This window comes from Sus scrofa, chromosome 1 (assembly GCF_054392235.1).
Source record: "Sus scrofa isolate SSC_HxYL_T2T_F1_AM1 chromosome 1, Sscrofa_HxYL_maternal_Yorkshire_Landrace_v2.0, whole genome shotgun sequence".
Lineage (NCBI taxonomy): Eukaryota > Metazoa > Chordata > Mammalia > Artiodactyla > Suidae > Sus > Sus scrofa.
In genome coordinates this window covers 32,048,937-32,072,170 of record NC_139383.1, presented here as the reverse complement: position 1 = coordinate 32,072,170, position 23,234 = coordinate 32,048,937, and the positions used below count along the sequence as shown (strand labels likewise).

The 23,234-nt window shown below is 39.9% G+C and overlaps 1 long non-coding RNA gene across 1 annotated transcript in view; it reads left to right on the top strand.

Annotated features, from left to right (window-relative positions):
* The window catches only part of LOC106508846 (uncharacterized), a 148,960-nt gene extending 128,506 nt beyond the window's left edge, over positions 1 to 20,454 (top strand). Inside the window, exons 8-9 of the long non-coding RNA XR_001305923.3 lie at positions 15,147 to 15,279; positions 15,388 to 20,454. This is a non-coding gene — a long non-coding RNA (uncharacterized LOC106508846). The remainder of the gene's footprint in view (positions 1 to 15,146; positions 15,280 to 15,387) is intronic.
* The last annotated feature ends 2,780 nt before the right edge of the window (positions 20,455 to 23,234 follow it).

Sequence of the window (23,234 nt, the reverse complement as noted above, 5' to 3'; positions counted from 1 at the left end):
CATCCCACTATAACCTGGGTATGGAAATGGATGAGTTTTAAATCAAGCATTTCTGTTCAGTGGAACATCTATTCATTGTCCTGATTTAAATGATTGAATTAATAATTATTATCTCTGATGGTGTCAAAACTGTTTTCTCTGGTTATTGATTGGAACTACTTGCAGCTTTCAAATCAGAGTTAAATAAGCAATGTACATAAAGAGCCTAGCATGCTACTTTGAGGCATTTTAAAGGCACTTTAACATTTGTTTTGTTTAAAAGAAAGGAAGGAAGGGTATTATGAAAGGTTTCAGGAGCGGAAATTTGAGCCATTTTAGTAATTTTCAAGCTCACTGTGCTCTGCAAACCTAATATTACCTCTAATTTGTGATATTATAATAGAAATTACAGAGCACAAGTCAGATCTGGAAAGCAAAGATAGGAGAAATTATTTAACGTATCAAAGGAACTCAAGTTTAATCTGATTTTCCTCTGGGTTATGCCGACAATCTTTCTCATTTTGGAAGGTCTTCCATAGCTTTGTAAAATGTCCTGGGCCAACATAATGGGCCCGGTAGAAGCTAAGTTGGAACTGGAAAATTGTTCAATAGTCATCCCAGCAAGAAACTAGCAATTCTTTATTTGATGGAATTCTTGCTTAGAGTGTATTTTGAATTATTCCAGGATAAAAAGAAATTTCAAGTGAATTAAAAAACCCAAGGTATTAGAAACTACAGCTTCCCAGCTTTTTCAAAGATTAAACAAATACCTCTGGAAAAAAAGAATTATCGCAAACAATAATCCACTGACCAATCTCTTGCTCGGTGTTTAAAATTCTGTATTTAATCTATACAAAGTATGATACAGAGTCTTGCTTAGAAAATAGATAATATGATATTACTGAGTTTGGTTACTTTCAAAAATATTCTAGATAGCCCTATATATAATGTCATATCATTGAATCTCTATATATTCCATCTTCCTCACCAGTAATGTTAGAAGAACATAGACTTGTGTTTAATAATGTATTTAAAAGCTCTAATAATTATATGAAAACAAACCAAATAGAAAACAAAGAATGTAGACTCTCTGGATTGATATTTAAAATCCTACAACGCCAATTCTATTGTGCCTTCCTGTGCTATAAAAGAGTTACTTCCCCAATCTCTGTTAAAGGTGGAGTTCCAGGAGTAACTCAGGTTCTAGCATTAGAAGAGACTCTTACTCTGAGTTACACAGAGGGAAAAGCAGAGTTCGGGGCAACCATCTCTCTCCCCAAGAGAGCTTGTCACCGGTAGCATGTTGGTATCAGCAGCAGTGGCTTTCTGATTCAACAGTCTCATGCTGTGGAAGAGCCAGCAGTTCCTTGGAAGTTCAGCCCATTTTTGCAGTCGTCTCAACAATTCTGGGAGTTGCTTCTATCCCTTAAAAAAAAACAAAAAAAACAAAAAAGCAAAGAAACAAAAAAACCTTACCTTAATGGAGTTGCCTACTGCTAAAAACCCTGCCTAAGACAGTTCTAGTGTATCACTGCACCCACAGTAGAGCTGAAATCAGTAATAATAGGAAAGGAATATGACCTCTGAAACAGTAGGGTTGATTCTCTTAGTCTTGCACAGATACTATGCAAAGTTTTTGGAATACAGCCCCCGCGAAGAGCTCCTCATGAGAGTTTTTGAACGTGGTTGTGGGGACTGGGGTGTCCAGGGAGGGGGCAAGGAAAAATTAACAAATTAAAAACAACAAAATATTAAACATGGCTGCAAGACACCTGACACTTTTTGAAATCAGAGAATTTAGGAAGGGACAAAGGAAAAGAAAGAGGAGAGAGGAGTTCCCACCCTGGCTCAGTGGTAATGAACCCAACTAGCATCTCTGAAGACACACGTTCCATCCCTGGCCTTGCTCAGTGGGTTAAGGATCCGGCGTTGCTGTGAGCTGTGGTGTAGGTCGCAGACGTGGCTCAGATCCCTCCTTGCTGTGGCTGTGGTGTAGGCTGGCAGCTGCAGCTCCAATTCAACCCCTAGCCTGGAAACTTCCATATACTGTGGGTGCAGCCCTAAAAAGACAAAAAAAAAAAAAAAAAAAGAGAAAAGAAAGAAGTATATCCAACACTTTATAGATATTATTACATAATAAATAATGCCATCATGATATACCAAATACATTGAGAATGTCGATCTTCTTTTAGATATGAGAAAACTGAGGCTTTGCACCTGGGATTTAAATCCACATCCATCTATCCTAAGAACATACACTGTTTTTAATTTAATGTAGTGATGGGGACAATGGGGATAGGGAGAGACTTAGTAAACTTTTGGGTTATCTTTTAAAAAGTATTAATTGAATACCCAGTCTGCAGAATGAGATTTAGAACTGTGAAAATTTTCCCCCTTGGACTTTAATTAGAGATGTCTGATTTTTTTCCTCTACATAAATTCAAATCTTTATACTATGGACATTTACTGGACAAATTTGAAATGAGGACATAAATGTTTCCGGATATTTCTTCCCTCTCCTGAAAATTTTGCTGATTTGTTCTTGATAGTTCCTATAAATACCTCTGTGGGATGGGAAAGTGTAAAGTTAGGAGGAATGACCCGGCCAGAATGAACTATGATTCATGATAACACGTAATTCCCTTAAATGTTTAAATTTAAAATCCGTGTAAATGAATAACCTTTTAAAAGACATGCTGCATCACCAGTGGAGTTTGACAAATGCTTCTAATTACTTAATGCATTACATAGGTAAGAAAGCTAAATACTCTTAGACCTCATTGCTATTTCAGATCAAATGAGAGATGGGTGCATTGATTTGCCATGCATGTTTGTGTGTGTGTGTGTGTGTGTGTGTGTGTGTGTGTAGAATTCATTCAAAGAAACTTTTGAAATCTCAGATGTAAAAAGAGATTAAATTCCACGTGGAATGTGAAAAAAACTCTTCAATTGGTTAATACTGACAATTCTCAACTATAGCTACAATTTATTTTATGTTAAATTATATTCTAAAGCTAACTTGTCTGTTCTTTTATGAGATTAATTTATTATATGTAATCTAGCGCCCCCTTGTGTAATAGATTTTATTAACAAAGTTTGGGAACCAGTATTTGTATACTACAGATACTTTCCTGTAAATCATGTATCTGATAAAGTTTTGGTATCCGTGGCATATAAAGAATTCTTACAGGAGTTCCCGTCGTGGTGCAGTGGTTAACAAATCCGACTAGGAACCATGAGGTTGCGGGTTCGATCCCTGGCCTTGCTCAGTGGGTTAAGGATCCGGAGTTGCCGTGAGCTGTGGTGTAGGCCGGCAGCCACAGCTCCGATTAGACCCCTAGCCTGGGAACCTCCATATGCCACCGCAGTGGCCCAAGAAAATAGCAAAAATACAAAAAAAAAAAAAAAGCAATGAATTTGAATATGCATTTTTTCTCTAAATGTATATTCTTACATGGCCAATGAGCACATGAAAATATGGTCACATTTGTCCTTAGAGAAACGTAAAATAAAACCACAATCCAATAGCACTTCACATCTTCTTGGATGGCTTATATATTGTGTTTTGATTTCCAATTTTAGTCCTTGGATCATGGTATTATTTTATCTTTATTTTTTGGTTTGTATTTCCAAAGTCATACACAATAAAAAAATATAGAAAGGAGCAAGGTTGAAATTTTCAGGTTTCATGCTTTGCCTATAACTGTCATTGAACCAAAACCACGTATGCATTGGAATGTTTCTTAAGAAAATCAGATTCATTCTCAGGAGGGAGGAAAAATAACTTTGTAAAACAGGAGAATTAGTTCTCAGAGATTCTTGGAATTTCAGGGTAAGAAGAAATTGTGGTGATGGAGCGAGGGGCAGAATATGGCTGACATTTGTTTTTCCTGTGCAAATACAGCTGTCACTGTGTGGTGTGGCACAGGCTACAGGGCATGGTTAGTCCTTCCCATGGAGCATGGGTTTATGACAGACTTCTCTTTTTTTAAAAAATTGTGGTACACATACAGAGAACAAACTACTCATTACCAGTAAGACGGGGAGGGGCAACATAAGAGGTGGAGAAGTGGGAGTTACAAACTATTGGGTGTAAGATAGGCCACAAGGATGTATTGTACAACACAGGAATATAGCCAATATGCTAACAGTAAGTGGAGTGTAACCTTTAAAAACTGCATATGTTGGGAAAATGAGTCATCGTCTGTGAGTCTCCTCTTCAGGAAATATTGCTGTAAGACAAAAATCAGTTGAGCAAATATAGTTTGGGGTGCTTTGTTCAAAAAATGTGATAAAAATCACGTAACATAAAATTTACCGTCTGAACCTATTTGTAAGTGTGTAGAGTACAGTAGTGATAGGCAGAGGTACTTTGCTGTGCATCAGAACTCTAGACCTTTTCATCTTGTAAAATCGAAACCCTGTATCCATTGAACAACTCCACTTTTCCCCTTCCTGACAGTTTTCCTTTTTTCAGGAAATCTCATGTGAACACCAATATGTGAAGAGGTAGAAGCTATGTTGCTGCAATCCATGGCAAGGGAGGTGGCACCCTTTCCCTGGGACCCCCCTCCCTGTTGATGCTCAGGCTTGTGCACTCTGTGACTCTAGGCTTTTCAAGACTGTGGTTTCACACAATCAGAGACTTAGCTCTTCCCCACTGTAAAGGGTAGAACAGTACCCTATCTATCCCCCAAGTTCATATGTTGACGTCTCAACCCCCCAGTACCTCAGAATGAGATCCTATTTGGCAATAGGGTCTTTATAGAGGTAATCAAGTTAATATGTGGTCATTAGGGTACACCCTAATCCAACAGGACTGGCGTCCTTATAAAAGGGGGAAATTTGTGACAACCAAGGCAGAGGTGGCGGTGATGCTTCTAAAAACCAGAGCACCTAGAATTGCTCATAAACCACCAAAAGCTGAGGAGCGATTCTCTCTCACAGCCCTCAGAAAGAACCAGTCCTACTGACACTTTCACCTTGGACTTCTAGCTTCTAGAAGTGTGAAAGAATAGATTTCTATTTTTTTTGATGACAGCCCTAGCCAGCCAATACTCCCACATTTCCCATCAGTGAAGCTGTGGATTGCTATGGCTGCTGGATATGGCCAACACAGCCAACAGAGACTTAAGTTTTAGGCTGAGTAGTTACAAATCCCCAGAGATATGACAACTTTGTACTATAATGCAATTACAGGTTATGGAAAATAATTAACTCAGTGAAAAATGTGCTTTCTAATTGGCCATAAAGGAGAGCAGAATATGCACCCCCAAATATGCCTCTTTGGCATAAGGATTGTCTTGGGCTGGTCTTTTTTAAGAAATAGCAGACACAAGGGAAGCTTTGAAAACTGAACAGAAGTTACCCTTTGGTCAGGGACATTTCCATTTATTAGGGAAATCTTCATTGGTGAGGGTGTCTCCCTCTCTGTACCAGAAAGAGAAAGATGATGAAATTGCTACAATCTCTTGTCAGTGGAGAAGGCAGCAACTTAAATTGATATAATAATTAAGTGAAATCTTTTTTTTAAATTGTTATTTCCCCAATACAGTTTTTTTTCTACTGTACAGCATGGTGACCCAGTTACGCATACATGTACACATTCTATTTTCACACATTATCATGCTCCATCATAAGTAGCTAGACATAGTTCCCAGCACTACACAGCAGGATCTCATTGCTAATCCATTCCAAAGGCAATAGTTTGCATCTATTAACCCAAAGCTCCCCATCCATCCCCACTCCTTCCCCCTCCCCCTTGGCAACCACAAGTCTATTCTCCAAGTCCAGGATTTTCTTTTCTGTGGAAAGGTTCATTTGTGCCATATGCTAGATTCCTGATATAAGTGATAACATATGGTATTTGCCTTTCTCTTTCTGACTTGACTTTACTCAGTATGAGAGTCTCTAGTTCCATCCATGTTGCTGAAAATGGCATTATTGTGTTCTTTTTATGGCTGAGTAGTATTCCATTGTGTATATATACCATATCTTCCTAATCCAATCATCTGTAGGTGGACATTTGGGTTGTTTCCATGTCTTGGCTATTGCGAATAGTGCTGCAATCAACATGCGGGTGCATGTGTCTTTTTTAAGGAAAGTTTTGTCTGGATATATGCCCAAGAGTGGGATTGCTGGGTCATATGGTAGTTCTATGTATAGATTTCTAAGGTACCTCCATGCTGTTCTCCATAGTGGTTGTACCAGCTTACATTCCCACCAACAGTGCAGGAGGGTTCCCTTTTCTCCACACCCCCTCCAGCATTTGTTATTTATTAATGATGGCCATACTGACTGGTGTGAGGTGGTACCTCGTGGTAGTTTTGATTTGCATTTCTCTAATAATCAGGGATATTGGCCATCTGTACATCTTCCTTGGAAAAATGTCTATTCATGTCTTTTGCCCATTTTCCCATTGGGTTGTTGGTTTTTTTGCTGTTGGAGTTGTATAGGTTGCTTGTATATTCTAGAGATTAAGCTCTTGTCAGTTGCATCATTTGAAACCATTTTCTCCCATTCTGTAAGTTGTCTTTTTGTTTTCTTTTTGGTTTCGTTTGCTGTGCAAAAGCTTGTCAGTTTGATTAGGTCCCATTGGTTTATTTTTGCTTTTATTTCTGTTGCTTTGGGAGACTGACCTGAGAAAACATTTGGAAGGTTGATGTTAGAGAATGTTTTGGCTATGTTCTCTTCCAGGAGTTTGATAGTGTCTTGTCATATCTAAGTCTTGAAGCCATTTCGAGTTTATTTTCATGCATGGTGTGAGGGTGTGTTGTAGTTTCATTGATGTGCATTCAGCTGTCCAGGTTTCCCATCAATACTTGCTGAAAAGACTGTCTTTTTCCCATTTTATGTTCTTGCCTCCTTTGTCAAAGTTTAATTGACCATAGATTTCTGGGTTCTTTATTCTGTTTCATTTGTCTGTATTAAATTGACATAATAATTAAACCCTTGTTTACTATGTTTTGCCTGACAACTTCCTATAACTGGAAAATTAGGTTTCCTCCCCTTCATCTAGCAGCTTTCTTAACATTTATTTTTATGTAGAAAATTGTTTTAAAGCGACTTCCAGACACTGAGACATTCCACCATAAGTATATCACTTGCATCTTTTAAAAATAGCAGCATTTTCCTACGTAGCTAAAGTAACATTTTCTAACTAAAAACATTGTTCTAAAATCTTTAGTATCATCTAATAACCAGTCCACATTTAAATTTCCCTAGGTGTTCCCCAAGTCAACTCCAAAACAGGATCCCATTTGAGACCACACATTGCATCTGATTGTTAGTGCTTTAATCTCATTTTAATCTGGCCAGGCTAACATTTTAATGGGACTGTCTTGCTCAAGAGAATGGTTTACAATGAAGAAAATACCCCCAATTCTGGATTTATCTGATTATTTCCTCGTGGTATCATTTACCTTTTGGCTGTTAATTGGAAATTAGATATAAAGGCCTGATTTGATTTAAACATTTCTGGCTATAATACATCCTAGATGATGTGTTTCATTTCATATCGCATCTCACCATAGGACTCTTGAAATCTGGTTGTCCACCAGTAGGATGAAACCACGGGGCGGGGGGAGGGCAGGGGGGATGTAGGGTTAACCTCTTGAGCCGTCCATGGCAACCAAAACCCAATCTTTGTGGTGTTATTGTGGCCCCATTCAGTTGTCCACTTCTCCAACAATTATTCTCCTAAGGGTCAACACCAGTTCCTTGCCTGAATAAATGATTGGATGAATTGTAGTGAAATGTGTATTTCCTAATTTTATTATTTCCTATGTATTGATTGGGAAATTTAAATGTGGACTGGTTATTAGATGATACTAAAGATTTTAGAACAATGTTTTTAGTTAGAAAATGTTACTTTAGCTATGTAGCTATCTTACGCTGTAGGAGAGGGAAAATAATTTTCCCTCCACTTTTCAAGGTTATTGGCTGTGAACCTCTATAACAAAAAGATACATGAATGAGAGAAAAACAAATAGAAGTTTAATCATATGTAACTCCTTGAGACGGGCCAAGCTACTACCTTAAATACCATCTCCAACTAAAGATAAAAGGAGATATTGGGGGTGAGGGTGGGGAGATAGGAGAGCTTAGGCAAAGCACAGTAAACAAAGGTGTGTTTGTTGTGTAGATTTAAGTCCTTGACTTTTCCATTGATAAAATTTTCTAGATAGTTTGTTATCGTCCTCTTTCTGGTACAGGAATCGATCTTCCTTCTTTCCTTCTTTCCTTCTTTCCTTCCTTCCTTCCTTCCTTCCTTCCTTCCTTCCTTCCTTCCTTCCTTCCTTCCTTCCTTCCTTCCTTCCTTCCTTCCTTTCTTTCTTTCTTTCTTTCTTTCTTTCTTTCTTTCTTTCTTTCTTCCTTCCTTTCCTCAAAGACATTGTTAGAGGGAGGACATGTCACCTGGAATTGAAGAAGCCCAACCCTCAGGTGTCTTGTCCCACTGATTTCAGGAAGACAGCAGGGAGCAAAGGCTTGAAGTGAGATCTTAATTTCCCATTCAGGAACTGAATTTGGGAAACCAGGAATCCTAGCCACTACACCATCTGGGACTAGAGGTTAAAAGCAGAATTGCCCTGATTCTTGCCCCTGTTGAAAGCAAGAATGTTTCAAGGAGGCAAAAACTGTAAAAACAGGCACAAAGTTTATTATTGTAAGCACATCATATGTAGGAGAGCACACAGGGAAACAGTTTAGAAGCAAATCGGCAGACTCAGAGAGGAGTGTGCATGCCCCTGTTAGAGGGGAGCATCCAAAGGGCTGATTTAAATCACTTATATAAGGGCAGTTCTTCCAGTTCTTTGTTTTCCTCTGGCCAATTATCTTGCTTTGTTTTTCTCACCTAATCCAACCCAGGACCCTCCCTCCCAATATGCCTGCACATTTTTAGCCAAGACAGATTCCAGTGTGTGTGTGTGGCAGGGGGGGGGGGGGGGTTATAAGAAGATTGACAACATCTATCATGGGGTAGTGCCCCCACATTTTCGAGCCCAAGGAATCTTTCTGCACTTGTGTAGCTGGGGGTATCCCTGACCCCAAAGATGAGAAATCTGTGCCCTCTTGTTCTTTTGCCTATGTAGGGCTTAGCCCCTCTCTGCCCCTGCTATTACCATTATTTTTTAATGGCCCCAGGAGACAAAGCCCAGCTACTTACCTGTTCCTGTTGTTATTTCTACCTCAAAGTATGAACAGGAACCTATCTATTTCCTGCCTCACCATGAAGGGTGAAAATGACAAGTTCATTTGAACAACAAAAGGAATGAGAAATGATGAGTCTCAGTCCTACTCATCTAGGGTGAATAGTTCAGTTTTCATGGTCAGTTGAGTTTTCAGATAAGCATACAAACAATACCCTTAATGCTGCATACCATGGAGACTATTATGATAATTATAAGCAGAATAATTCCCATTGTCTGGAGTACACCTCAGAGCCATGGTTTCCAAGACCCTGATCAACTGGAATCAAAAAGTCAAAGAAAAATCCCACTTAAGGAGTAACTTTCTTTCTTTTTATTTATTTATTTAAAAAAATTACTCAATGAATTTTATTACATTTATAGTTGTACAATGATCATCACAACCTGATGTTATGCACTTCCGACCCAAACCCCCAGCCCATCCCCCACCCCCAACCTGTTTCATTTGGAAACCATGTTTTCCAAAGTCTGCGAGTCTGTATCATTCACCAATACTGAAGTTCATTGTGTCCTTTTTTTAGATTCCACATATAAGTGACAGCGTATTATGTTGTTCTCACTGTCTAACTTTACTGATCATGATAATTTCTAGGTCCATCCATGTTGCTGCAAATGCCATTATTTCTTTCCTTTTAACGGCTGAGTAATATTCCACTGTGTATATGTACTACATCTTCTTTACCCACTTCTCTGTCGATGGACATTTAGGTTGTTTCCATGTCTTGGCTACTGTATATAGTGCTGCAATGAACATTGGATTACATATACCTTTTCGAGTCATGGTTTTCCCTGGATAGATGCCCAGGACTGAGGAGTCACATTCTTAAACCAGCTGGTTTGTTCAGTGGTCTTATGTAGCAGAGTCTCAACTTTCCCAGAAGTATCAATCCAAGTATAGCAAGTGGTGTTGACCGTAGAACAAATAACCGCCTTGCTCTGCTAGTCTAGCATCTAAACCAATCTTGGCCAGGCAGTCTAGGGATTTTTGTTGGGCAGCTATTGCTTTAGCAGCAGATTGTCCAGTGTCTTTAAGAGCTAAGAAGAGATTCCCAATCATAGCCTAATTTTCACTTACTCCTAGCCAGGGAAATAGGGATGTGACAAAGAGAATGAATTAGAATCATGAATGCCTCCTGGTAATTCCCATCTGAGTCTGTGGCTCAAGACTGGAAGGAAAATTGACAGCCACGGAAGCCAGTAAAGTATAAGGTCAGGTAGCTCACACAGGTGGCTTTATTTTGGTTACCCTTGCCTTGTGTCCCTTTCTTTGTACAGGGCCTGGGATGCAGAGTTCCCAGGTTTGGGGTTGGTAACCAGAGGCAGAGAAATGGACCCCTAGGGTTAGGGAGTCTGACAAGATTGAGAAGAGGCTGAGTTTGTTCCACTGAAACTGAGACTATAGGATCAGCAGTGTTGTGGCAAATCCAGCAGTCATGTGGAGATTGGATTATCCTCTGTGGAATGACCTAAGATACTCGAATAATGTCATCATTTTTCCAGGTCAGAGAATATTTCGTAACCCCTAGAAATGTTACCTGAAAATTGGGTTCACCTTTTGGTGGATGTGGAGCCAAAAGACACAACCAAGCCAAAGATTGGGGAAAGGGGAGTTCCCTTGTGATGCAGTGGGTTAAGGATCTGGCATTGCTGCTGCTGTGGTGTTTGATCACTAGCCCAGGACCTGCTGCATGCTGCAAGTGAAAAAAAAGAGGGGAGGTAATGATAAGGGTTTATTGCTTATAGCAAGCAAGAAGAATGCTGGGGATCTTTCCCAAAGCAGTGCATCTCCAAACCACAAAACTGTGGAAGTTTTAAGCTAAGGATGCATGCATATTCATGAAGGGGCTTGAGCAAAGGAGAATTCAGCATAGATTTGGGCAAAGGTTGATCAATGGAGTCCAAGCTTTGGTTGATTAAGGTCATAAGGTTCAGAATGAAGTTCATTGTCATCCTGTAGGTTTCAGGAGATCTGTTGACTGAGCTCTTGGGGAGGGTGGTGTAAAATTCTGCAAAACAGCTCAAGAAAATGCCTTGGACTAATCTTTGTCATTCCAACAGAATCTTTACAACTGATGCATTGTCTTTGCTATTGTTACTTCTCTTGCCTAACAGTCATTTGTTTGGGGATTCCCTTAAGATTGTTATCACTGAGACCTGTTCAAGAGCAAGCATTATGGCCAGGTGTACATCACTAAATGGCTTAGGCCTAAGATGCCTTCTCTTGTGTCAAAAAGCTTTATCTAGTCCTTTTCCTCTGGGACCTCCTACCCAAACTGCTTACAAAATTATGTTCTTCCTCACAGTACAGTTTTCAATGTGGCACAAAATGTGCTTATTAACAGAACAAAATAGTTTAGTTCCCCTGTAAAAGGAAGTCAAAAGTAGACAAACTCACGTGTGGTATTTAGTCTTTTCAGTTTTTTATATTATTTGGACATGATCTAGATATTATTTAATGCATACTCATCAATCAAGTTATCTCCATATGACTTTAAGGTTTCAAGTAACCAAAAAATTTTGGAAATTATTTTTAAGTGCATAAACCATAAAGCACAATTATTGTTGAAAATTTTATTTATAAACTAATATCTTACTTATATCAATTTAATTTACTTATTATTAACAATTATGTTTAGATTACTCATAAAATTTTCATTGGACATTGAACAGCTAACTGTGTTCTTAAGTTATATATATATATATATATATATATATATTTTTTTTTTTTTTTGTCTATTTAGGGCTACACCCATGGCATATGGAGGTTCCCAGGCTAGGGGGTGAGCTGGAGGTATAGCTGCCAGCCTACACCACAGCCACAGCAATGCCAGATCCTTAACCTGCTGAGCGAGGCCAGGGATCGAACCTACAACCTCATGGTTCCTAGTCTGATTTGTTTCTGCTGAGCCCCAAAGAGAATTCCCTTAAGTTATCTTTTCTTGCTGACTAATTCTGTGACAGAGATAACACAAGCTTATCTTAGTAAACCTAGGTAGAATAAAGTCTTATATTTAATACTGATGACTCTTAAAGATATGATTTTAAAATTAAATCAAAAAACTAAAACTAGGTTTTATTTATTAATGTAGACAGAAAATGTCAGCTTGCTATGTGTTTATATATACATATATGTATATACATATATTTTGTCTTTTGTCTTTTTAGGGCCACATCTGCAGCACATGGAGGTTCCCAGGCTAGGGGTCTAAACCTCCATCACAGCCACAGCAATGCCAGATCCAAGCCACATCTGTGACCTACACCACAGCTCATGGCAATGCCAGATCCTTAACCCACTGAATGAGGCCAGGGATCAAACCCGCATCCTCATGGATACTAGTCAGGTTTGTTAACCACTGAGCCACGACGGGAACTCAAAACTTGCTTTATAGAAAACAGAGGATGTTGAGGCCCTCAAGCCATCAGTCACTGCAGCCACCCTTGAAGGTGCATCCTGAAAGGATTCAGGGTGGAGAAAAACAGGATCCTGGCGCTAGATAGATAAGGTGCATATCAAAGGAACAATTTCATTGCATGAAATTTGGTTGAGTTTCATATTCCTGAGAGTCCAGAAATACTTAATTCATGTAGGCGCTTATTTTTCTGTAAGCCAATTAAATAGAACTCTCTTACAAATTAATGTTGGCAATACCCTCTGCAGGTAGAAAAATATCACAAATATCACATACATACATAGACATACATAAACATGCACGCAGAGATGCAGAGATCTTTGAATTTTTGTTTTAGCGTTTGAGCCACGAGACAAGTACAATAAAGCAAAACTCACCAGTTTGTAAAGAACAATTTGATCCAAACTGTGTTTCTGGAAATTCCCTTGTGGCGCAGCAGGTTAAGAATCTGGTGGTGTCACTGCGGCAGCACAGGTCACTGCTGTGGCATGGGTTCAATCCCTGCCCTGGGAACTTCCACATGCCTCGGAATTTGTCAAGGTTTTCCATTAATTTTTATTTTAGATTTCCCTTGGCTGTTTAAGGGAATAACTGGTAGCAGTTATGGGAGAACCCCAGCATCCCATCAACCCTATTGGGGCCCAAATGGGGAACTTCTTCCAGGATGAACATGAGGATGTCTGTAAGGCCACTAACTTGGGGGGCTTTTTAAGAGATTGTATCATCTCTTCAAAATGGAAAGACAATTCAGGCAGAATATTAGTAGAATGAATAGTCATGTAAAGATGTTGAAGCAGTAGGTGTTTTGTGAATGTTACAGTTTTGTGTTTCAGATAATTCTTGGATCTCTAATTTTTCCTGAGCCTTTTACCATGAATCTTTCAATAAAGTTATTTTGGAATTTTGAAACCCTTTGGAGTTTTCTCCATGCCAGTTAAAATAGGTATCCCATTCTGTCTGACTTGGGAGTACTTGCTTTCAAATGCCCTTTTAAATAACCAATCTTGTCTAACTGGAACATTCTTCATAAGGCCATTGTAATTCTAGGTTGTCTTCAGTAAAATTGATCCATGCCCCTAAAGAAAGATCATAATTTTTTTTAAAGCATAAAATTGGCTAGGGTTCCTAAAAGGGGAAGGGAGGGGGTAACTTTAGAACATTTAGATGACTGAGATCTCATTTTTGGAGTTTTCCTGAGAACAAAGAAAAAATTTCTACATAACTTATGCCTTGGGACTTGGGTATTTTTTGATAGTATGTTTTTCATGGGATACTTCTTTTCCTGGTAGATGGCCTTGGCCTTACTTGAGCCATGCCCCGGTGTTTCTCCTTGCAGGGAATTTTTCTTGGAGATGGCTAGTGACCTGTTGTGAAACTTGCTCACCCATGACCACTATAGGTCTTTTTTTTTTTTTTTTTTGCCACATTCATGACGTGTGGAAATTCTCAGGCCAGGGACTGAACCTGCACCACAGTAGCAACCCGGACTGCTGCAGTGACCACGGGGGATCCTTAACCCGATTCACCACAAGGGAGCTCCATTTGTAATGATGTCCCTTTTAATCTCCTATGTTTATTTTTGCCAGTGCACTTAAAAGAAAAATTTCTTCCTTTCCTACACAAAGAGTGGTCTGTTATTGACTTTTGTACTCCCTTGCTTTTGTACCTAACCATGTATCCTGGTAATCTCTCCACAGTGTGTTATTTCTATCCTTTTCTAAGGGTATAGAAAGTCTCTCTTATAGTCTTCATATATTGAGTTTTTTAATCCAGCATCTCTTGAATAGTCTCATTATGTTTAGGAACTATGTAGCCTCACAAGGGTAGATACTGAGACCAGGCAAATTGATTCCCACATCTCCCCACTCCTAGCATCCCCCTTGCAAAAGTGCATTGTCATATTTCTTGGGTCCCTCCAATCAGGCTGAACTGGCAGTGAGCCCTGGGGGAAGGCAGTTCTGCATGATACCTCTTATGATGACCTCGGTGGCAGCAGGATTGTGAGGCTTCTGCGTGGTTCCCGGTGCAGATGCGTCATGGGTGACTATGGCGTTTGCAGATGTGATAAAGTCCACTCGACGGCATCAGGACAAACAGTAGCATCTGGTGCTCTGTGGCAGCAGTCACCGTGAGGACCCCCTTGTCAGGCCCCCTCTGTGGGCATGTTTGAGGTCTTGTTCCCAGAAACAGCCTTGAGTGGCTTTCCAGCCCTCTCTGCATTTCTCTGAAGCTGCCTGGGATCCTTTTAATAAATTCCTTTCTCAGCCTAATTGGCCAGAGTATGCTTTCTTTGCTTACAACTAGGAACTCTGACCTAAATCCTCTTTATGAAAAGATAATGACTTTAATGATTAAACAAGACTAAATATAGAGAGTGAGAAAAAGGAGTGTACCATCTGCCCTCACTTCATCTGTAATAAATTATCTTTGACCCACTCTCTCTAAGCCTGTCCTCAATATTTCTATTATCCTCATTATTCTGCTTTAAAAAAAAAAAAGCAAACAAGTTTTGAATTCTATGTTTTGCTTCCTCATTGTGTGCCAGGATGGTAAGTGGAAGTGGTGAACTGCAGGTTAGCCCTCAACCAGTGCCAGCATTTCTCAGGGTCCGTGGCCCTTCTCCCCTTGTTGTGGCAGCAAAGATGGCTTTGAACATGACTACTCTCAAGACAGGAAAGGTAAGAGAGGAGTCGAATGGCTGACTTTGGGATCTCTACAGAGATTCTTGTGAACTTCTGGGTAAGGGAGATGTTGATTTTTTTTATTTTTTATTTTTTGATTTTTAGGGTCACGCTCATGGCATATAGGCTAGGGGTCTAATTGGAGCCACAGCTGCTGGCCTACACCACAACCACAGTGATGTTGATCCGAGCCACATCTGTGACCTATACCACAGTTCATGGCAACACTGGATCCTTAACCCACCAAGAGAGGCCAGGGATCGAGCCCGCAACCTCATGGTTCCTAGTTGGGTTCCTTAACCCTTGAGCCATGACAGGAACTCCCCAAAGAGAGATGGTAATCTTCAAAACATAATTTTCAATTTCAAGAGCCAGTATTTGAAGGTCCCAGTATTTGAAGGTCCCAAGAAATGTGATTATTTCATTTTCAGAAGTCCGAAAATCTTATCTTCGAATGTCAAGAACAAAATCAGGAGAAATTCACACATTAATGTTTGCACCAAGAGGCACTGAGAAGAAAGAGGGCTACCATGGGGGAGGTTTGGGTTTTCTCCCACTTCTAGAGAAGATGTGGCTGAGTGGATCCGTGGACCCGAAGATTCCTTGGGGTGGTGCAGTAGGAGAGAGCTTTGTGGATCTTGCTGCCTAAAAGCAGAGGGGTCCGGGGCAGCGGCCACCAAGGGACTAAAAGACCATTAGCATCAGCAGCATGTGTCCACAGAGACGTGGCCACGTGACAGACTCTCGCCTGCCCCTGATGCCATGATCCTAGCTGAGCATGGTTAAACTCACTGCCTGGAATATGGGATCTAACGAATCATGTTCTCCTATTGTTATCACATTGTTATGAACAGGCTGGAGCTCTTCTTGGGCACGGCTGGAACCAAGCGCTTGCTTAATGAAGTTACGCTAGGCTACCGAAAAGAGGGACTGGCTGACTCCTGAGAGGACAGGGGGCACGGCAGTGTGCTGAGCACACTCAGACCTCCAGCAAGGGTCAGAGATGAGAGTGAAAGAGAACACTGGGCTCTGGGAGGCCAGGCACCCTTCACTGGTGCCTCTCCCGGGCTCTGATGTTGAAGGAGCTGTAGTCAGGCTGCTTACATTCAGGAGGGGGAAGAGGGGTCCTGGGAGGTCCGTGGTGCAGAGAGAAGATGTCGCACCTCAGACACAGATCCGGGAAAGCCTGACGTGACCTGGATGAGACCCATAACCAAGGACGTAATTTTCCCCTTCTTCCCTTGTGTTCTCCAGCCCAGAGGTGGTCTTGGATGCTTTCCACGACTCCCCTCTTCATGCCTAAGCATCCCCTGACCCTGAGACCCACCCCCCAAATCTGGGGCCTCCACCTGGCTCCTTGACCCCCACTGCTTTTGTTTTTCATCACTTGATTCCTTCCCGCCAATCTAGAAGGCTCAGGCTACTTTTACAGTTCACATACAACTTTATTTAAAAAAAAAAAAAAGTGGGAGTTTATTTTCCTTTCCTTATAATAGATTGTAAACTCCTTTGAGACAGGGAACCCACCTTCTACAAGGTGCTTTATATGATGGACTAGGCAAACAGCGGAGGATTTCCAAATGTTGCCTGATGGACATCTGGTCCCCTCCATTCTGATGGGAATGCTGACGCCTCTGTCCTCAGCGTCACAGGGGAAAATTACAAATAGCACTAGATGTTCCAAACGTGTTTGCTTTTCTTTCCCAAGAGGACTACTTTGTGCTTCCCTAAGTCGTTCCACTTGGTGGCTCACCCAGCTATAACTGTCCAATAAACTTGTCTGGCAAACGACCTCATAGAAGCTGACGCTAATAACCTCGAGGACAAACCAGGATTTCTGGCTTTGCCTGTTGACTTCAAGTACCTGGAGCACTTGTTCATGTTTTCTTGACTTTGTTCCACATTTAATTTTCTTAAAAGATGCTGTATTAACTGGAAATTCATGGGGTTTAATAAGATGATAATGTAGAATACTTAACACAACTTTAACAGCAAGCAAGCTCTCTCAGTGTGAGCTAAGCTTATTACCCCCATCGACAGAGAAATCATTCTATTCATTCTCTCTCCGGTAACCATACATGACACAATAGGAGAAAGCAACGTCTAGGTGGTGGTTCTTTTTGCTTGACACATATTTTAAAGTTTGCCCCCTCCTGCTTTCCCTGCATTTTCTACGTTCTAAAATGGTCACAAATAGTAGCACAGTAAGAACTGCATGAAAAGAAGCTGCATGCTCTGTGCATTATTCATGGCCTCCGTTACCCACAAAGGGCTGGCCTAGTTTTCTCTCTCCACAGGGACGTTGCACACAGCCCACGGTCCGTGTGACTGTGAGCACTCATGGCAGGTAATATTTTATTTAGCCGACTCTAGACATCCACACAACCCTCAAACTTGGTAAGAAAGCTGAAGCCCCTCTTGGGAAATTGATTTTCAGGAAATGTGCTGCCTGTTCCAATAGGGTGCCCACTCTGAGATGGTACTTCAAAGGAGCCTATCATGGGATTCAAGTTAGTGAAATGTGCACACGAGATGTTTTCCTGGATTGAACTTGCTTCTCCTCCACTCAAGGAGGTACTGTTACCTTTTCCTACGAGGGAGCTTTATTTATTTAGGGCCACACCCTCGGCATATGGAAGTTCCCAGGCTGGGGTCGAAATGGAGCTGCAGCTGCCAGCTTACACCAAAGCCATGGCAATACTGGATCTGAGCTGCATCTGCCAGTTATGCCGCAGCTTGCAGCAACACCGCATGCTTAACCCACTGAGGGAAGTCAGGGATCGGAGCCGCATCCTCAAGGACATTATGTGGGGTTCTTAACCTGCTGAGCCACAGTGGGAGTGGCTCTTAGATGAAGAGGCTGGTGTCTTTTTTGGCTGATTTATTTAGTTTTAAAATTTTATTTTATTTTTGGGGGGCCACACCCATAGCATGCAGAAGTTCCCTGGCCAGGGATCGAACCTGTGCCACAGCAGTAACCAGATGTCCATATCTACATATCCATGGCTCCCAGCTTGCATGATGGCACCAGGATAGGGGGTTTAAAGGTGTCCAGGATGACCAGGTAGCCCTGCTGTGGTCATGAGGGCATTCTGAGGCTATGTTCTAATGCTCTTCCTTCTTCCAACTGACATTGATTAAGAGAAGGAGCTCCAAGCCCTACTTTCTAGTTGATAAACATTAATTTATCTTTTATTTATTTATTTTTATTAACAAAATTTTTTATTGAGGTTCACACTGTGGCTCAGCAGTAATGAACCCAACTAATATCCATGAGGACACAGGTTCAATTCCCAGCCTTGCTCACTGGGTTAAGGATCCAGCCTTGCCATGAGCTGTGGTGTAGGTTGCAGATGCATCTCTGATCTACTGTTGCTGTGGCTGTTACATAGACCAGCAACTTCAGCTCTGATTCGACCCCTAGCCTGGGAACTTACATATGCCTCAAGTGTGGCCCCAAAAAGAAAAAAAAATTATTAAAGTATAGTTGATTTCCAATCTTCTATCAATTTCTGCTGTACAGTAAAGTGACCCAGTGAAAAAGAATATATATATATATTCTTTTTCTCATATTATCTTCCATCATGTTCTATCCCAAGTGATTGGACCTATACAGTAGGACCTCATTGCTTATCCATTCTAAATGCAGTAGCTTGCATCTACTAACCCTAAACTCCCAGTTATCTTTGAGAGTTATTTTAATGAAAAAGATAAAATACAACCTCTGAGGAGTTTGTATGACACTAGAGGATAGAAAATCCATTCCCGGGGTGGAGGTTTTTAACTTCCAATTGTCGTCCTTAATGATAAATAGATCAATTTTTGTTACTGATCAGCCACTCTGCTAACAGTTTCTGTTAAGACATCTATTTCACAACTAATGGAGAAATTTTTGTTTTGAAGAGTTCTTTCTACTTACATGAGAAGGAATTTTTGCAAGTCACTGTCCTCTAGAATATCTGTACGGGGTCACTCGAGTCAGATAAAAGACACTGCCTTGCCCAATAGTGTGAAGTTAAAGAGATATAGATATATACATATACATACACATTAAAAAATAATAGTAGCCACCACTTTATTGAGCTGTTGTTATAAAAGACACTGTATTGGATATATACATACATTAGTGAATATATTCTTCACAAGAATCACTCAAAGTTTATTATTGTCCCCATTTTGTAGATGCTCTTCAAGGTCTAATACTCAAGATTCAAAGCCGGACTTTTCTGATTCCAGAATCTATGAACTTTTCACAATATCGCACTATCTTCAATCCTATTATGACACATAGAATCCTAATATTCATATCATGCTTCATAGATTACCATGGGGAAGAGTTATGCAACAGAACTCCAAACTCCTCTTGCAGTTGAACGTTTGCAAGAGCTAGCTGCATAATGCTCACCATTTCCCTTTGCAATTCCTATAAGAGCTGCCTCTCTTTTAAGCTGGTGAAATACTCTCATTTGATATTAGTTTTATCTTGGCAATTGTATGAGAGCCTGTAGAGTGGATAACCTTTAAAGTCTAACACAGTAATTTGACAGTAGTGAAGAGTGAAGCAATCTAAATATTCATGACTCAAATTAATTATGATATGATAATGCGATAGACTATTGATAGCGCTTTAATTAAAAATCATTACTACTATAGGAAATGTTCAGGAAATAATTCTAAGAGAATAAAGAAAGATATAAAATTGTTCTCGATAAGCAAAATTTTTTCATGAATAACATATGTAGATACATAAAATATTAGACAGAAACATAGCAGAATATAAGCAGTATCTATGTATGGGAGGTAGATTGTGGGTAATGTTCATTTTCTTTTCTCAATATTTTCAATATTTTACAATAGGCACATATCAATTTTTAATGATAAAAACTTTATGTTGGTCTATCATAAGGAAGAAAAATAAAAATTATGAGGAAATTTACAAATCATTCAACAGATAATTGAGTTGTCTAACTGAAATGATAAATGACCCTAGTCATTCTCAGTCTCATTAGAGATATTCATGTCTGGATATACAACTTTTATGAAATTATGTCTGTTTTATAGAAAACCACTGGTTATTAACACTTTCTTTGGGAATTTGGATTTATAAGATATTGGTTTGTATCTATCCATTGTTTTCACACTAGAAATAAAGTAGAAGTTGGCTGATACAAAGGACCTTCTCAATAAATATTTGTTGAATGAATGAATGGGTGAGAGGTGATGCCTCAGGTTGTAATGAGTAAAGAGGTCATTTTTTGTCAACTTGCTCTTTTTTTTTTGGTCAACTTGCTTTTACCATTGCAGTTTTGGATATGTTCAGGACCATTGTCCTCTAAATATTTTATTTTATTTTATTTTATTTATTTATTTTTTGTCTTTTTTCCTTTTCTAGGGCTGCTTTCCAAGGCATATGGAGGTTCCCAGGCTAGGAGTCAAATCGGAGCTGCAGCTGCCAGCCTTCACCACAGCCACAGCAACGCCACATCCGAGCCGCGTCTGCGACCTACACCACAGCTCATGGCAATGCCAGATCCTTAACTCACTGAGCAAGGCCAGGGATCAAACCCGCAACCCCATGGTTCCTAGTTGGATTCATTAACCACTGAGCCATGACAGGAACTCCTCCTCTAAATATTTTAATCATAATTTTCTCTAAGCCTTCTCCTGGAGGATTAGCTTAAATATGCTTACAACATCAATATGCATTCAACTAACACTAAAACTACCTACATTTTATGAGGGTGTGACTTCTTTTTGTTAATACAGAAAAGAAAGCATCAAACCTTACACTTTCATACAATTGTCTGAAAGCCCTGAAAACAGTAGAAGCTCCTCCCAACAGCACAGGTCTTCTTGGAAGTTCACTTGAAATAGAATTTGGCAACCATATCTATGGACATTACATAATAAATACTGCCTATAGCCTTGCTTCCAAGAGCATTGTTGGCAAAAATTTTGAAACTCTGGAAGTACCATACTCAGAAGGTAGACCTCATTGGGAATGGAAAGCAAAGGATGTTCCTAAATCAGAGAAAAAAGCAGTAACAGGATGCACCCAATTGAGAAGCTGCCTATCCCCTCCCCCCTTTTATTTATTTATTTTTATTTATTTATTTATTTATTTTTAGAGCTGCATACAGACAGCATACGGAAGTTCCCTGACTAGGGATCAAATTGGAGCTGCACCTGCTGGCCTATGTCACAGCCACAGCAACGCCAGATCCGAGCCGAATCTGTAACCTACACCACAGCTCACGGCAGCACCGGCTCCTTAAGCCGCTGAGAGAGGCCAGGGATAGAACCCAAGTCCTCACGGATGCTAGTTGCGTTTGTTACCACTTAGCCACAATGGGATGTCTGAGAAACTACCTATCCTTAACTAAAGTTGTACTTTTATATTCTTAGGGCTTTCTCGCTGTTTCCCGGTCTCTGTTTGCCACTGACTCTCACAAACTATTTAGGGCCACTTTTTCAACAAATACAAATAAATCAACCTCTGGCATTTAAAGAAAAAAAAAAAAACATGGTATATCAAAACACTTTAAATTTGGCTATTTAATAGCTTATTTATTTTTCCCATGCTTTGAGACAATGATGAATTTGAGGGTGCTTTTAGGCAACATGTAAAATCTAATAATCAAAAATATATTAAAATTAAAATGTGTTAAAGTAAGATTAAAAATCAAGATCAGATAAAATGAAAGTGAAATGAAAACACACACGCACTCAAGTAATACTGTCCAAACACACACATTCAAGTAATACTGTCCAAAATAATTGACTGCAGTTGGAACATAAATTTAGCTTTGAGCTTCCTAGAGAAAATGGCACAGAAGAAAAGTCAGTTGCATAGTACTTATTGTTCAAAAAGAAGAAAATTCAGTTTCTCAAGTTGAATATTTTATAGCACTCAGTTCTGAAAGAAGAGGACTGCATGTAGGGAGTACTTAAAGATATGGCACACGATGACTTCAATAATATCTCCACTGCAAACAGACATAGATTTCATATGGCTGCTTCTTATTGTGTCTTTCTAAAAAGATTAATTTCGTAATACTAACAGCAACCCAGAGAGATCAGTCTGCAGTGAATCAAAACAGAGCCCCAGGATATCAGTTTCTTAGATTGTGGTTCAAACTCTAAATAAAACCTACATTTAAAAAAAAAATCAGAAGCAATGGAATCCTGCTGTATAGCACTGGGAATTATATCTAGTCACTTGTGATGGAGCATGTTGGAGGATAATGTGAGAAAAAGAATGTAAATATGTATGTGTGACTGGGTCACTTTGCTGTACAGTAGAAAATGGACAGAACACTGTAAACCAACTATAATGTAAAAAATAAAAATCATAAATAAGTAAATAAATATTTCCACAGAAAATATCAGAAAGGATGAATTTTTTCACTTGAGATCATTCATCTATTAATAGATGTAGGTATAAAGTGTCATTTATTGAAGGATATTCCAGCCAAATACTATATGATCAGCAAACAGAGGAGTGGCCAAGATGGCAGGGTGGGAAGGCCCTGAGCTCACCTCCTCCCTTGGGCACACCAAAACGGCACCTATTTATAGAGCAACTATTGATGAGAAAAACTGGAAGACTAACAGAAAAGGTCTTCTACAACTAAAGATATAAAGAAGTAATTACAATGAGGTGGGTAGAAAGGGCAGAGATGTGGTACAGTCAGGACCTGTATTTCCAAGTGGGCAATCCATAATTACAATTGCAGGGTTTTCCTCAAGGAGCGAGTAGTCTGAACCCCATATCAGGCTCCCCACCCCGAGATCCTGCACAAGAAAGGTAAACATTCAGAATATTTGGCTTTGAAGGTCAGCAGGACTTAATTTCAGGAAAGTCAGAGGGCTGCGGAAAATAGAGACACCACTCTTAAAGGGCACGTGCAAAATCTCACATACTGTGGAACCAGGGCAGAAGCAGTAATTTC